Source organism: Callospermophilus lateralis, chromosome 4, assembly GCF_048772815.1.
Source record: "Callospermophilus lateralis isolate mCalLat2 chromosome 4, mCalLat2.hap1, whole genome shotgun sequence".
Classification (NCBI taxonomy): domain Eukaryota; kingdom Metazoa; phylum Chordata; class Mammalia; order Rodentia; family Sciuridae; genus Callospermophilus; species Callospermophilus lateralis.
In genome coordinates, this window is record NC_135308.1 from 165,627,587 (window position 1) to 165,642,493 (window position 14,907).

The window sequence follows — 14,907 nt, forward strand, 5'->3', positions numbered from 1 at the left end:
TGGTGTCCTCCCCGCCCTGTGTTCTAGACACCACAGTGACCATCAATATCTTGGCCTTGGGAGGTGACAGTGTTTCAGCCTTATCCTGAGCTGACCATCAGCCCAAGAAGCTGTTGTCCCAGAAAAAGCCACTTCCCGTGAAACTGCCCAGTGGCACTGGTGGCCCCAGATTCTCAGTGCTATGCTCCACAGAAAGGGGGACCTCCATGCTCACTCCCAGAGTGGACCCTGGGTCAGTCCCCTGCCCTTCTGAACTGCAAGTGGACAGGACCCCTGAGCCCCTGCGTGCAGAGCTGCTGAGGTCCTCTGCCTTATTCCTGAGGTTTGCTCCCTTTGCTGGCCCTGGCCGGTCTCTTCCTGGATCTTGCTCACAGCTGTGTTCAGAAGCTGCTTCTTAAGGGACGTCCTGCACCCTAAATGCAGTTTGTCTCTCCCTCCTGTGCTCAGAAATAATAACCACATTTCTTTTCTGCTTTTATGAATGTTTCCCTTCTGCCAAAGCTGCAGGGAGGGACTAGTCCCCTTAGCTGGCTGTGGGCGGGTAGGTGGCCCTGGCGGATCTGCGGTGGGTCCTGCCCTCCTCCTCCATGGGAGAAGCCGGCAGGAAAAAAGAGGCTCCCGTAGGCCAAGGGCACCTCCCAGTCCCTCTGGAAGGGAAAAGACGGCCCTGCTGAGGGCGCGTGTCCTCCCGCAGAGGACAATGCTGAAGAGAGACCTTCTGACCCTGTGAGGTCTACGAGGAAGCCTGTGCTCAGGACGGTGGCAGGTGGCAAGCCACTGTGCAGGGCTGTGTGGATACAACAGGACAGAGGGGACGGGGCAGGGCCCTGCTGAGTCTGGACAGGGTCACAGCCCCAGGAGGTGAGAGACAAGAGCCCCAGCAGATGGGGTGGCTCAACAGGGGTGGGGCTGGACCAGCAAGGTCAAGGCCAGGCAAGGGGACAGCCCAGGGGCTTGACCAAAGGGTGGCCAACAGGAGAGTCTGGCTGTGCGTTCTCTCCTGAACTTGGGAAGGGACCACGGTGCCACCCACCCGCGTGGTGGCCCCTGCTGTGTGTGCCTGGCCTCTAGCAAGGAGCATGTCCTGCATGAGAGAACCAGGAAGGCCGGGGAGTGGCCACACCACTATCACAGCTAGGTACACAGTCCTCCAGAGGAAGTGAGGGGGACCACCCTCCGGAGCCGCCTTCAGGGTCCATCACTGCCCTGGACCTTGGCAAGGTCAGGTTCAACAAGAATTGGCCCGTGCTAAGGTCCGGTGTGAGGTGTCCCCCCAAAGCCCCTGTGTGAGACAACGCAGAAGTGTCCAAAGGTGAAATGATTCGATTATAGAGGTGCAACCTGACCAGTGGATTAATCCACTGAGGGATTAATCCACTGAGAGGGATTAACTGGGTGGTGGCTGAGGCAGGTGGGGTCTGGTTGGAGGAGGTGGGTCACTGGAGTGTGACTTTGGGTTTGTATTTTGTTCCTGGAGAGCAGAGCTCTCTGCTTCCTGGGTCATGTCCTGAGCTGCTTTCCTGCGACATACCCTTCCACCATGATGCACTGCCTTGTTCTGGGCCCAGAGCTCTGGAGTCGGACTCCTCTGGACTGAGACGGCCAAAATCATGAGCCAAAATTAACTCTTCCTCCTCTTTGCTCTTCTTACCGGGTCTTAGTCACAGCAATGAAAAATTGACCAAAACAGCCTGGAAGCCTGGAGCCCAGTGCTAAGGCTTTTCCGTCCTCTCAGGAACAGGTGGCTTGGTGGCTGAGGGACAAGGCCACAGCTGTCAGCCCGGCCAGCTTCATGCTCATCAATCCCAAGATCAGCCCCAGAGGCCACCTCCAGCCCAGAGGCCACATGGCCCAGGGATTCCCAGGACCCATCCCAAGCCAGGACACCTCCCAGGCAGGTTCCCTGCCATGAGAGCTGGACAGTCCAGTAGTCGAGGCTGGGCCCAGGCCCCAGGTCCTGGCAGGGCTGTGGGTCGAGCAGCTTAGCTCTGGGCACTTGGCACCCCACTGGGCTGAGAAGGGAGGAGCCACACCAGGACCCTCTGCTCTCACTGAGAACAACACCAAGGAGGCCCCTGGCCCTCACTGCAGTGTCCCTTCTGCCCATGCTGGGCAGAGGGACAGAGGGGGCTTGGGCAAAGAGCTTACTCTCACTTCAGAGGCCACCGGAGCCATTGCATCTTCTGGAAGCAGCTTCCGACCTACTGTGGGTCCCTCCGGAGATGCTTGGGGCAGCCCCAGGTCACCGCCTGCTCTGACCCCTGGCCAGAGCCTCCCTCCTCCAACCCAGGAACTTGGAAAAGTTCCCCAAAGCTGGGACGGCGCACAAACAGCTTGCCCAGGTGGAGCAGGCCCAGCCCTCCGCCCCAGAGGAGCACGAGAGGCTGGGCCCCTCAGCCTGGGCCCTGGCCGGAGCCGGTGCAGCCTCTGCAGAAGCGTGCAGGTGCCCCACTCGCCCCACACGATCTCCGTCTGCCCGGTTTTTCAGAGGGTCTCTCCTGGTACCCGCCACGCTCAACAGCACCTGGCACAGGTCAGCAGTGGGCCACTGGGGCTAGCCGTCAGGTTACTCCTGGCGTGTGGCCACTTGAGCCTCCTGCAGCCTCCTGAGCCTGAGCGGCTGGGCCTTAAGTCACGGGTCACGGTGAGCCTCCGACTGCTCCAGAATCACCTCTGCTTTTCTGCTTGGGACGCAGGCACTCCCAGAAGCCAAGGCTGAAGAGCCCGTCAGTCAGCAGGCTGCACCGGGGGAGGCCCACCGGCCTGGGAAATAGTCAGTGGGCCTGGACCCCCAGGGTGCCAGCCAGGGACAGGCAGGGCTCTGGCACCCAAGGCAGTCAGGAAGAGGCAATGACCTCCGCTGTGGGACTCCGTCGGCACCCCACCTGCCATACAGACCCTCCACTCATGAGAAGAGGGACCAACAAGAGGAAGGGAAGGAAGAGACAGAGGTCTGGGTGGCCCAGAGGTGCCCTGCACGTGGTGGCCTTCTAGACCTCGTTGCTCCACACAAGGGGGCCGAGGGACTTCCAAACTGACCCTTCCTGTCCAGACACAAGTCCACATCCCCTGTTGCTGCCCACCAGGACAGGGCCAGGGCTGGGGCCTCGAGGAGGCATCCCGGGTGTGCCCCTCCACCTGGAGGCTGCATGGGAGCCAGGGGACCCCTCTCGGAGGCCCAGCAAGACACCTCTCACAGGCTCCTGCCCGTGTGTGGGATTTGTTTGGGGTGAGCTTGCTGTGAGGTTCGGTGGCAGGCCTCGTGGGCACAGTGCGTCCTCCTGGGGCCATGGAGGGACCTCAGGTTAGCACTCAGTGCCCAGGGCACTCCTGGCCTGGAGGTCCTGCACAAGCTGGGGTCCCACAGTGAGGCTGAAAGTGCTACTTGGCCACTGAATTGGGTGCATCTGTCAGCAGAATTCTGTTCAGGATTCTGCTAGGGGCACTTTTATTCCAAATTAGCCTTAAAATTACTGTTTAACCTTGGGAGGTATGTGTGTGACTGTGTCTCTGTGTCTCTGTGCCTGTGTGCCTGTGTGTGTGCCCCTGGGTCACCTGTGTGGTCTGGGTGTCCAGGAACATTCCAGGGGTTGACTGGCAGGTGCAACAACCGCCCAGGGCCAGGCCCAGTCACAGAGGCACGTTGGGAAGACACTGTCACTGTGAGCGGAGCACTGCTCTGCCCGCAGGGGTCCTCATCCCCCGCCCACCCGCCCTGGAGGGGGGGGTGTGTGGCTTAGGGCTTCCTGACCTTCGACCTGGGCATAAACAGCAGTCCTGGTGGTCCCAGGTCACGCTGCTGGGTCCTATCATTTGTTTTTTCCCATGGCCTCCAAACAGGCTTGTCCCAGACAGGGCAGCCAGGTCCCAGGGTGAAAGGGCACAGGGACAGCAGAGCCGCTGACTGCCCTGCAGCGGGCGCGAGTGGGGTCAGGCCTGCAGGGTTCTGCTGGGGTCTCTAGGATCCAGGCCCCCTCCTCCCTGACGTCACTCACCCGACCAGAGGTGGCTCTAACTGGAACCCACCCTTCAGGGCCTGCTACAAGTAGAAGCCCTGCTCTCCCTACCAGGCTCTGTGAAGACTCAGCCCACTTGGCCGTCACCTCCCCCGGCTTGCGACAATGTCACCAGCATCTGCACCCCCATGCCCCACCACAGTGGCCCCAGGCCAGGGTCCCAGAGGCGGGTGTCCCGTTGTTCCTGGGGTAGATCTCACCATGGTTCGACTCCACCTTCTTACGACCTGGGCCTCTGGACCCGGCCTCCCTCCCCTCAATGTCAAGGGACCAAAGCCACCAGGAATTGGTGGGCTTGTGTGCAAGGAGCAGTCCCCTCAGTGCAGATACCTTGGGGAAGGTGGCTAGAGGCAGCCCAGGGTGATTCCCACAGAAACATGGGGCCACCTGACACATCCCCCCTGGCTCTGTCCAGTAGATTCCTGGCTGCAAAGCAAACACCTACCCACATAAAATGAGAGGGACCCACAGAGGAGAACCCCTCCCTCTCCCCAGAGAAAGGCCACCCTGGGCCCCGGCAGGTGGCAAAGAGAGGTGCAGGCCTGGGTGGCTGTGCCCTGACTCCAGCACCCACCTGGGGGAAGGTGCGTGGAGTGAAGTCCAGGTGTTCAGAATGAGCCTCGGAAGTCCAAGTCCAGAGAGCAGCAGCCAGGCCTCTGGTTAAGGGCCCGGTGTGTGTGCTGAGGGTCGGCTGAGGTGGGAGGCCAGGCCCCAGGGGGAGGTGCTCCACACACACACACAGGGGTGGCAGACTGGCTTGTGTGGGGGAATCATTCCGCGACATTCATCTACATCAGAATGTTAATGTACAACTTACAAATGTTTAGTAAAAATGAATTTTAAAGGTCACAGAGGAGCCATGAGCAGGAGCAAGGGAAGGGACCTGCCCTACAGCAGGAGATCAGGTGGGTAGCCACAGCTGTGCAGAGGGCACAGGGGCCACACACATGGACCCAAGGATGGCCAGTTTCCTTTATGTGCACCTGCCCTCATCCTCCGGTCAGGTCCTCCCGCCTGGCCTCCATCTTTGACCTCTCCTCAGTGGTCACAGAGCCCCTGTCTTGTGGTCTAACTTAAACACTTGTTCTTGGCTCTTTGGGGAATGACTCAGGTCCTGGCCTGTTGACCCCTGATGCCCAGGACTCTTGCTTTCCTCTCATCACCCCCACCCACCCCTGTTGAACCAGGATGCCGGGGACTCTTTCCTCCCTCTTGTCTCCCCTCACCCAATTTCAGAGACCTGCCCACCCCATGTCCTGCAGGAAGAAGGCTCTTTCCGGAAGGGTCTGTGGCACTGTCCTTAGAATGTGCAGACCTGGTGTAGATTGGATGAATGTGTGTTCACAGGTGTCCCAGAGGACATGAATTCTGTAGTCAGGGCTTGGAGCTGTCGGTCTGTGCATTAGGGTGGTGGGTGGGGATTTTCCTAAGGGATCTTGAAGGGCCATGGGCAATGGGGTTCTCAAATCTGAGAGCTGGTACGGCTCGGCTGTCCTCTGTAGAGCTCTAGGGTCAAGAGGCCATCCCTGTGTGCAATGTGGATTAACTCTTCTGTATTCAGACTGTCTGGCCCGCGGTCCCACCAGCCGGCACCCCAGGGAGCAGCTGGGGGAGGAAACACCTGCCACACTCAGCCGAGCTCCTGGAACAGAGGCCGAGGGCACGGTAGTGTGGACAGCGTCCAGGTGCCGTGGACACCAGCCTGCCACATGGACCATGGAAGTCTGGGGCCATCAACTCCTTCCACCCTGAAATTCTGTGTCTAGCAAAGATGTGCATTTAAAATGAGGGGAAATAAAGGTACTTGCAAATACATAAAAATGCACAGAATGTCCTCCCCTGAACTCTTCCCCAGGTAATACCAAAGGATGAGACAGACAAGCAGGAGGAACCCAGCAGGAATGAGGCTGGGCAGGACGAGGCCAGGGGAGACGGACAGGGATGGGCCAGGCACTCCCGCCCAGGGGCAGCGGCTTTACAGTCCGAAACCCAGGACTGGGCAGCTGCCCAAGGCCCTGGGAGAAACGGAGGTGCCTGAGCTGGAAGCCACCTCCTCTGCCAAGAGCGGCAGCTCTGCAGTCTTGCCTGAGGCTGCTCTTAAAGTCCCACCTGCGGTGGCAGAGAAGCCACCACCTTGCCAGCTTGAGTACGCAGAAGGCAGCCTTCGGGGCAGCAGGACAGGTGAGCGTGGGGGGACCTCGAAAGGCAGGGAGCACGGGTGTGGGGAGGGCTGGCCTGGGTGACTTCTCCGAATCCCCCTCACCTGAGCAGCACGAGAGCCAGGGATAGGGCAGAAGTCAGAGTACCGTGGTGACATTAAAGGAACCCTGCCTCCAAGGTCCTTCTCCAGCCTGCCTGGTGCAGGTGCTGGACGGGGCACTGCCAGGCTTGGGGAGGAAGAAGCACCGGAGGTGACGGGCATCTCAGCAGCAAGGGACGCAGAGACCAACACTGCCCGGGATGCAGCCAACACGGGACACGGTGCAGGACCAGCGCTCATGGCCAGGAGGGAAAGGAGCCTCCCCGAGCCAGAGCAGCAGCACAGCAAGCAGAGACGCTTCGGCCTGAGGAAGGACTCGACGGTGGACCAGCCACCACCGAACCAAATAGCAACCCTGGAGGACACTGCAGAGTCCAGCACAGCACAGTGGCCAGCTACCGCCATGTGCCAGAGCGCCAAGACCAGGGGAGCGTGGTGTGCACTGGGTGAGCTCACAGGAGACCAGACAGCCTCTGGGGGGTCAGCAAAGGCCTCGGGGCCACCGTGGCCTCTGTTATTTACATCTACTATAAATAAGCGGAATTATTGAAGAAGTGGGGTGTTAATGAGTGAGTAGGTGGAGGGTCTCAACAGAGAAATGAAAACTTTAGAAAAGAGTAAAAGTTTTAGAGGTGACAAACACAGTACCAGAAAAAAAATTACCAGACGGTCCAGCCGTGGATTGGAGAGAGCAGAGAGAGAATCAGTGAACCTAAAGATAGATCAATATCACCTGCTCAGTGTGAGAAACAGATAGAAAAATGATCCGAGAAAAATTTAAACGGTTCAGAGACCTTTGGGACCATATCAAGGAGTCCAGCCTGGCTGCAATCAGGGACCCAGAGAGAGTGAAGAGAAAAGGGGGTGGAGAAAAGAAACGGAGAAATGGAACAGAGGGCGGAAACCTCCACATTTGGTGGAAACATTAACGTCCACACACATTCAGATCACAGCCCAAAGTCGGGTGACGTAAGTCACAGCCAGGTGGAGAGTGAAACCCAGAATCAGGAGACAAGTTCTTCAAAGCAAAAGAAAAAAATGACACCTTTTGTAGAAGGGACAATGACAGGATACTGACTTCTGGCCAGAAACCGCGGAGTCCAGGACACTGAGCACAGCTGGCCCAAGTGCTAGGTCAGGGACAGCACCAGTCAGCCACAAGTCTATGGGCAGGAAGGAAGAAGAGGGTTAAGAAAACCCAAAGGGGATAAGAGCAGAGAGGTGGCCTGGCACCCGCCCACCTGCCTGGTTATGCCCTGGCTGGACATGTCAACGCCCAGTGAGGACAGGAACCAGCAGGGGGCGGAGGAGCAGGGGTGGCACACCTGCCGTGCTGACCCACCTGAGTAGGAGACGCAGGCGGACAGCGGAAGGAGGAACAGACACAGGAGACCGCAGGCTGGAGACGCAGTGGGACCCTTAGTGCTAGACCCGACCCGACAGACCAGAGGCATCACGGAAATCAAAGAGTAACAGATGTGCACGTGTCGATGATGAAGTTCCCAAACACGGGGCAAAGTTGCCACCAGGGGGGGGGGACACGCGGCTTTGTCCTGCTGACAGACACCGTGATCCCCTGCGGTGCCCTGGGATGGGAGGCAGAGGGGGCGAGTGCAGAGACGGCTGGAAGTCCCACTCACAGGGCGCTCCAGGACAACAGCAGCAGGCACTGTGGACAGAGCGGCCCTCCCGGCAGTGGGCACATCTCCTTGGCCCGTGGGGGGCCATGCTGGGCCACCTGCCCTGGTCCAGTGTACCTACGAGCTTTAGGGTGTCGACGCACACACAGCCCTTCCAAGTCAAGTGGAAGGAAGATGGCCCCACGTAGACCAGATGGGGCATAGAGCAACCCTCGGAAAATCTCACAGAACACCATCTTAGAGGAAGTGTTCTCCGGCCAGAAGAAAATCAGATGAGAAAGCAATCACAGGATGGTGTCTGGAAAGTCCCTGAACGCATGGATTCCTTCTAACAACCCATCGGTTAAAAAAAAAGAAATTTACATTTAATGCACTGAATTGAATAAGCTGATTTGAGTGGTGGTAAAAGCACACTAGTTAGACCTGGGCGTGAGGGTGAAGCCTTCCATGCAGGTGGGAACCCAGAGCCAGCTGCAGTGCTGCCTTTACATCAGACAGTAAACCGCAGGGCAGACACCGCGGAGACAGGCCAGGAAGGTGCCTGTGTAAGGATCAAGGCGTCTGTCCAACAGGGAGACGACACGGCGGGGTCAAGGGCGCACACCTCCGTGATCACCCGGCCTTGTAAACCAATGTTGTTAGATCTGAGCCCAGAGAAGAAAAGACAAAGAAAACCAGACAGTGTGCAGCCCCATGAGCTCCACTTTCTCTCACCGCAGTGCTGTACTTTGAGGTTGCCTTGGTGTTAACGCCTCCAAACATCAGACCCCCTAAGACGCTCTGCATAACAAGGAATATCAACTGAAGAGGAAAATGATCTTCATTGTATTCACCTAGGTATTCACCATTCCAAGTGTCCTCATGTGTCCTGGAAAATGTCAGTTCCCCTGGGCATCACGTCCCTGCAGCCCAGAGGACACCCCCGGCCTCTATTCTAGAGAAGTTCCCCTGGCACCTCCTACTGCCCGTGCGGGAAGCCCTGCTCCACCCCTCGCTGCCCAGGCTCTGCTTGGAGGGCAGAACAGCCCTCCTCCTTCTTCTCCCCTCTCTCCCTTCTCTCTTTCCCTCTTCTCTCTCTCTCCAGACACTCCTGCTCTCTCCCTCCCCTCCTCTCCCTTCCTCTCCCCTCCCCCTCTAACCCCCCCCCTTCTATTCTCTCCCTGTTTTAAAGGCACTAAGACCTGGCCTTCGGGTCTCGGCTGCTCCTGATGAGAAGGGCGCTCTTGTTCAGAGCTCATCTTCTTTTGCTTCAATGTATCATCTTTTTCTCTAGCTACTTGTAACTTGCTCTCTTTATCCTTGATTTGGTGTCTGTACACATAAGTTCATTTGATTCTATTCTATTTGGAGTTTGCTGAGATTCTCAAATCAATAAATTCACGTCTTGCACCAAATTTGGGAACTTTTTTTGTCACTGAGTCTTAAAAGGCTACATTATCTCAGTGTCTCTCCATTATCCTTCTGGAATTCCAAGAATATGCGTATTAGACCTTTCGATACTGTTTTCCACCACCTGAGTTCGGATGACTTTCCAAGTGTTTTCTCTCTCTTCCTGACTTCTACTGATTTGTCCTGATACTTCCTCTGACCTCTCCTTACTTCTATTGAGTTATCTCATATTTCATACTTTTCTGTCTTAGGTTTTACAATTTTAACAATATTTTCTGTTTCTCTGCTAAAATTGTCAGCCTTTTGATTTAATTAAAGTATGTTCCCCTTTAAGTCTCAATGCAACAGGAGACGCAGGTCCTCTTCTGCCAGTTCAGATCCCTGTTCACACAGAGCATTGAACAGTTTTTTTCCCTTGGGAATTTCTCCCATCTCCCTGTGTTTTCATGGTTTCTGTTGCTGTGTTATATGTCAGTTGGACTTTGGTTTCCATCCTGAAACTGAAAATGGAATATTGTGTCCTCTCTGGATTCTGATGCATTCCTCTAAAGAGTAGGCTTTTAATTTTACTTTTTTTTTTTTTTTTTTTTTTTTAGCTAACCTGGAAATTAGCCCAGTTGGATGCAGACTCTGAGCTCTGAGTTCAACCTCGGTTCAGTTTTCTGCATCCTGGGTCCTGTCCTTGCCTCCCTATTGATCTAAGAGCCTGTCTGAGGCATGGAATTGGGGACTTCCCTGCCTGGCTTTCCTCCCCCAGTCTCATCCTCTAACTCCCCATCAGTGGCCATGTCCTCGGATGTTCCCCAGATCTCAGTGCAGGAAGATTGCTGAGTGCCTTTCCTTTGCCCCTCACTGGGGCAAAACCTCCAGGAAGAGAGAAACTCGGCCCTTGCCAATCGCCTCTACACGTTCTGATGCCCGTCCTTGGCTTATTCTTAAGCATGCTGAGGTCGCAGTCCCGTCTGCATTCTGTCTCTGTGTGTGAGACTGTTCTGTGCAGGCTCACTCTGCCACGCCGGGAAGCATGGGCCCACGGAGCTGTGATATGTGGGGTTTGCACTGTAAACAGTTCTGGATCCTGTTGCCTTTCAGTTATTATGACTTTTAATCTAATGATTATTTGGGCATGGTGTTTGCATTTCTAAATAAGGGTTATATTTACTCTAGCTTTTTCTCTTTGAATTCTGATTGCACAGTGGCCCCATATCTTCTTTGGCGTAAATGTGTGTGCATCTTACATCTTATGTGTTTGTCTTTGTATTTAGGTATTTATTGAGGCCTCTTTATGGCCTGGGGCTTGATTGGTTATTGGTTTTTTTTTTTCTATGTGTACTTAGAAAAAATACTCTTTATTTGCCAGGTGCTCTGCTCTGATGAAGCCATTCTCATTGTCTTCTGATCTTCTTCTGCTCATCTCGGACAGAATGGAAGAGTGTTAGATTGGCATTTTTTCCTAGAAGATCTATCAGTTTATTTATTTATTTATTTGGAGGCTATTTTATTTATTCATGGTGAATATTGGTAAAAGTTCAATACTTTTTTTATGCCACCACAACGTTATTTTGTTATCAGTGTGGCTTTGCTGGGTTCTTTGGGGATGGCACGTCTCTGATATGTCATTTTTCACCCCTTTACCTTCAGTCCTTGTGGACATGTAAATGGAGGCTTGGCCCTAGTGGGTGGTGCATCCTGAACATACACATTTTAATTTAGTTTTTCCAGTTTCATGGAAAAGATCTTATAAGAATTTTGATGAGAATTTTACAGAATCGAGGATTTGGGAGTGGAGTTGTGACTTCTCCAAACTCCCGAGGCTGTCGTGGACGGCTCTGGGATCTCTCCATCCACGGGAGCTTTCTCTCTGTCCTCTGTCAACATTCTGCGGTTCTCTCCATCGGCAGGCTTGAACGTCTCAGCGATTGGTTCCCTTGTTTTCACAGAATCTCTGGGAATGTTCCATTAATTCAAACACTACAGTGGTGCAATAAAAATTTCTGGCAATAGGGTCGGTTATTTTCCTTCTAAGTTTTATGATTTTTCTTGTCTTACTCCACAGGACTGAAGTGTCTTGGCTTGTTCCAGATTTTAGAGAGAAAGAGTCCGGAGCATTATCCTGAAGAACGAGGCCCTTTATGCATTTTTACAGATGACTTGAAAAGAGTTAGGGAAGCTCTGTCCTTTCCATAGTTTTCTCTGAACTTTTGTCAGAAATGGGGTTAACTTTTTACAATGTACTTGCATGTGTCGGTTTGAACAGTGGTAGGGTTTTATGTGGGGAATCATGGCGTGTCGTGTTAATTTATCCTTTCACTCCCAAGAAAACCAAGTTTGGTTGTGAGAGATTTTGTAGGAGGTTGCTGCGTTTGAATTGTTAATAACCTGGATGTTTTTTGAGAAGCTGTGCCCATAAATCACATTAACCTCCAGTTTCCCTTTCCTACGCTGTCCTTTCCTGGCTGGGGATCAAGATTAGACTCATGTCATAAAATGAGAACTTTCACTTTTTATTGTCTGGAAAATTCTCTATGAAATTGGAATGATCTGTTCATTGACTGCTTGGTAGAAGTCACCCATAAAACCGCCCATGCCTTTTTAAAAAATTGAAAATGCAGCATGGTTGGACTTCAGAACACCATTTTTAAATTAACCATCTCTTTAATGGTTATAGGTCTATTTAGGCTTGCTATTTCTTTTTGGGTCATCTTTCTGAAGTTATAATTTTTCAGGAATATTTCCAGTTTAATGAAGTTCTCACATTTATTGGTCCAAATTTGTTTGTAGAGTTCTCTTTTCTTTAACGTCTTCCCCATGAAATTTATCATGCATTGAAAATTGCATGTGAGCAGTTTAAAGAAGACCAAAAAAATAAAACACCCACCCACCCAACCCTGGAGCTACAGTCAGATCCCGACGGAACGCTGGAAATCCCCTTCTCCACCAATCTTGCCTTCTGATCCCTCCTCCCCACGTTGTCACCTTCCTGAATTCATACAAAATGTTTTCTTGGGTTTCTTTATGGTTTATGGATAGGCATGTATAGAGTCTTCTGTGTAAACATCATATCATTGAGTTTCAAATGTGAGTATCAGGGAAAACCAGCCTCGTGGGGGGAGTGAGCTTGCTTCTATCTACATGAAGGTCCCAGGGATAGCCCAGAGCTGGGAGGGCCGAGCCTGACCCTGGCTTTTGGAGACTTGCTGGTCACCTATGGGATCTGTGGGTCCTTGGGTCGTGGGGGTAGACCCCAGCCACCCCTCCTCTCTCTGCCTCCTGGTCAAGTTGTGACCGTGGGCTCACACCCGTGCTCTCCGCCACTGCCCTGGGCTGCCTCCCCAGAACAGGTCCATGCCAGCACCCTGCCTGTGAACCTCGCAGGTATCTCAGTGCCGTAACAGGAGCTGACTAACCCAGGGGCAGCCTTGAGGGGCCCAGGGCTGGAGCTCCCAGACCCTGAGAGGGTGAGCAGACGCAGAAGCCTTACAGAGGCCCACGCTCCGGCTCGTGGGAGAGGCACAAGGCGAGGAGCCGTGGATGGCAGCCGGGAGCCGTGGAGAGTACTAGGAGAGGGTGGACCTGCTCTGGGTGAGGATCACAGGCCCCTCCAGCTGCCGTAGGGTCCTCAGCTTTCAGGGAGACTGAGGCTGAGCAGAGGTCACCCTGGCTGGCACCAGGACAGGGTCAGGGTGTCCTGTGTCAAATGTCCAGACTGGGACCTCTCTCCCATGATTAGTACTGGGAACTCCAATGTCCCCAGGGAACAAAGCCCCAGCTGGGTGTTGGACAGGGCACCACTCCCTGAGCCAGGAAGAGGGCACATGGGAGATTAATTCATCCATTTCCACAGAGAGGTGCCCACTTACCCATGCAGTGGTGGCGATGTCAAACCATAAAATGGACCATTTGGCTTTATTTCCCTGTAACCTTGGACGTTGCAAAACTCGGTGCAACTTGGTGAGATTCAACTGCACTCAGCAGAGTGTCTGGCCCAGTGGGTTTCACTGTCCTGCGCGTCTGGTCTGGGCCCTTCCCTGCCCGGGAGCTGCGTCCTCCAGGTCCTGTGAGGCAGGAGGCTGGAGCTGCTGGTGGGGCTGAACCTGCAGCTCCCTCTCTGGCTCCTAAGCTGCCGGGGAGCTGCCACCTCACCTGGCGGTGCTGGGTGTGCCGTGTGACAGGTTTCTCTTGTCTTATTTAAACATGTCCCACTTTCCAAGCAGGCGCCGCTCATGTCCTTTCCACAGAGCAGCGAGCTGGGGACAGCCGAGCTCTCGCTGGCGGCAGGGCCCAGAGCACTTGAGCTCAGGCCGCGGACCGCAGGACACCTCTCTGTGCCAGCTGAGGTCTCTGTAGCAGGTGCGACCGATTCTTTACCCAAAGGAAAGGGCTGGTGACAAAACTCCACATGGCCCCAGTGACCAATCAGCAGCAAGAGGGACACAGGGGAGGAGGCAACAAAAGAGTCCAAGAAAATGGGAACACGAGGCGTGGAGGCCCCTGGGAGTTGGGGTGGGAGGGCCCTCAGCCTGGGGATTCGGGGTCAGCGGGGCCGCATAGCAAGACCCCGACAATAAAAAACAAACAAAGTGGGAATGAAAGAAGAAAAGGAAATCCTGAGAACAACCGCTTCTTGACTGAAGCAGGAGCAGGTTCCAGGCTGAGCTGGGAGGGAGCTATTCAGGGGCCCGAGTGCCCTGGGCTGCTGTGAGGAGACTCACTGGCCCTGTGGGTCAGACTGCAGGACCTCCTCACTGTTGAGGCCAGAGGCCAAGGTCAGCCGCAGGCGGTTCCTCCCACGGCCGCTCCTGGGCCACAGTGCAGCCTCCGCCCTGCGTCCTGGTGTGGCCGCCCCATCTTGTCCCAGTCTCTTCTCTCACAGACCCAGTCCTGTTGGACTAGTGCCCTCTCACGACTCCTTCCCTGATCCAGCTCTGTCCAGCCCTGTCCCTGGTCTCTGTGGGGTTCGGGGGTTAGGACTTCTGCACATGAATTCAGGGGACAGAGCTCAGCCCCCAATAGCAAATCCGCTTGGAGACACCGCTGTCAACGTCACCCCTTGGAGGGGTCTGGCGCACCCAGGATCACAGCCCCCCACTGGCTCTGGCCACGTGGCTTCTGCAGCTTAAAGCACGAGCGGAAGGCCCTGTGCGGGGGCAGAACCCGCGTCACTGAATCCAGGGGTCATGGTCTCTCAGGGTGCTGGACTCCCCGAAGGCAGAGCACACAAGCAATTCTACAGCCCAAGTCTGGGGCAGAGACTGACCAGGCCACTCTGTAAAAGGCCATCTGTCCATCTGCTCTTTGTCCTGGCTTCATTGTTTTTCCAAAATACAAGTGATTTGGGGTCATGATACTAGCAGTCACAGAGAGCTCCAACCAGGGCCAAGTCACACAAGGTGCCCCTCTGAGTCCTGGAGGCAGGGACCCACTGAGCCCCCTGCTGCCCACAAGCAGCCCTGCAGGGTCCTGAGTCTCAGAGGAGGCCCTTCTCCAGAGTCCCCAGAGCCTGGATGGGGCCGTGGGTCAGGCTGCAGGTCCAAGGCTTCTGCTGGAGCTCCTGCTACCTACCCCGTCTTCTCCCACCTTGGCGCAGCGTGGTGTGACGCGG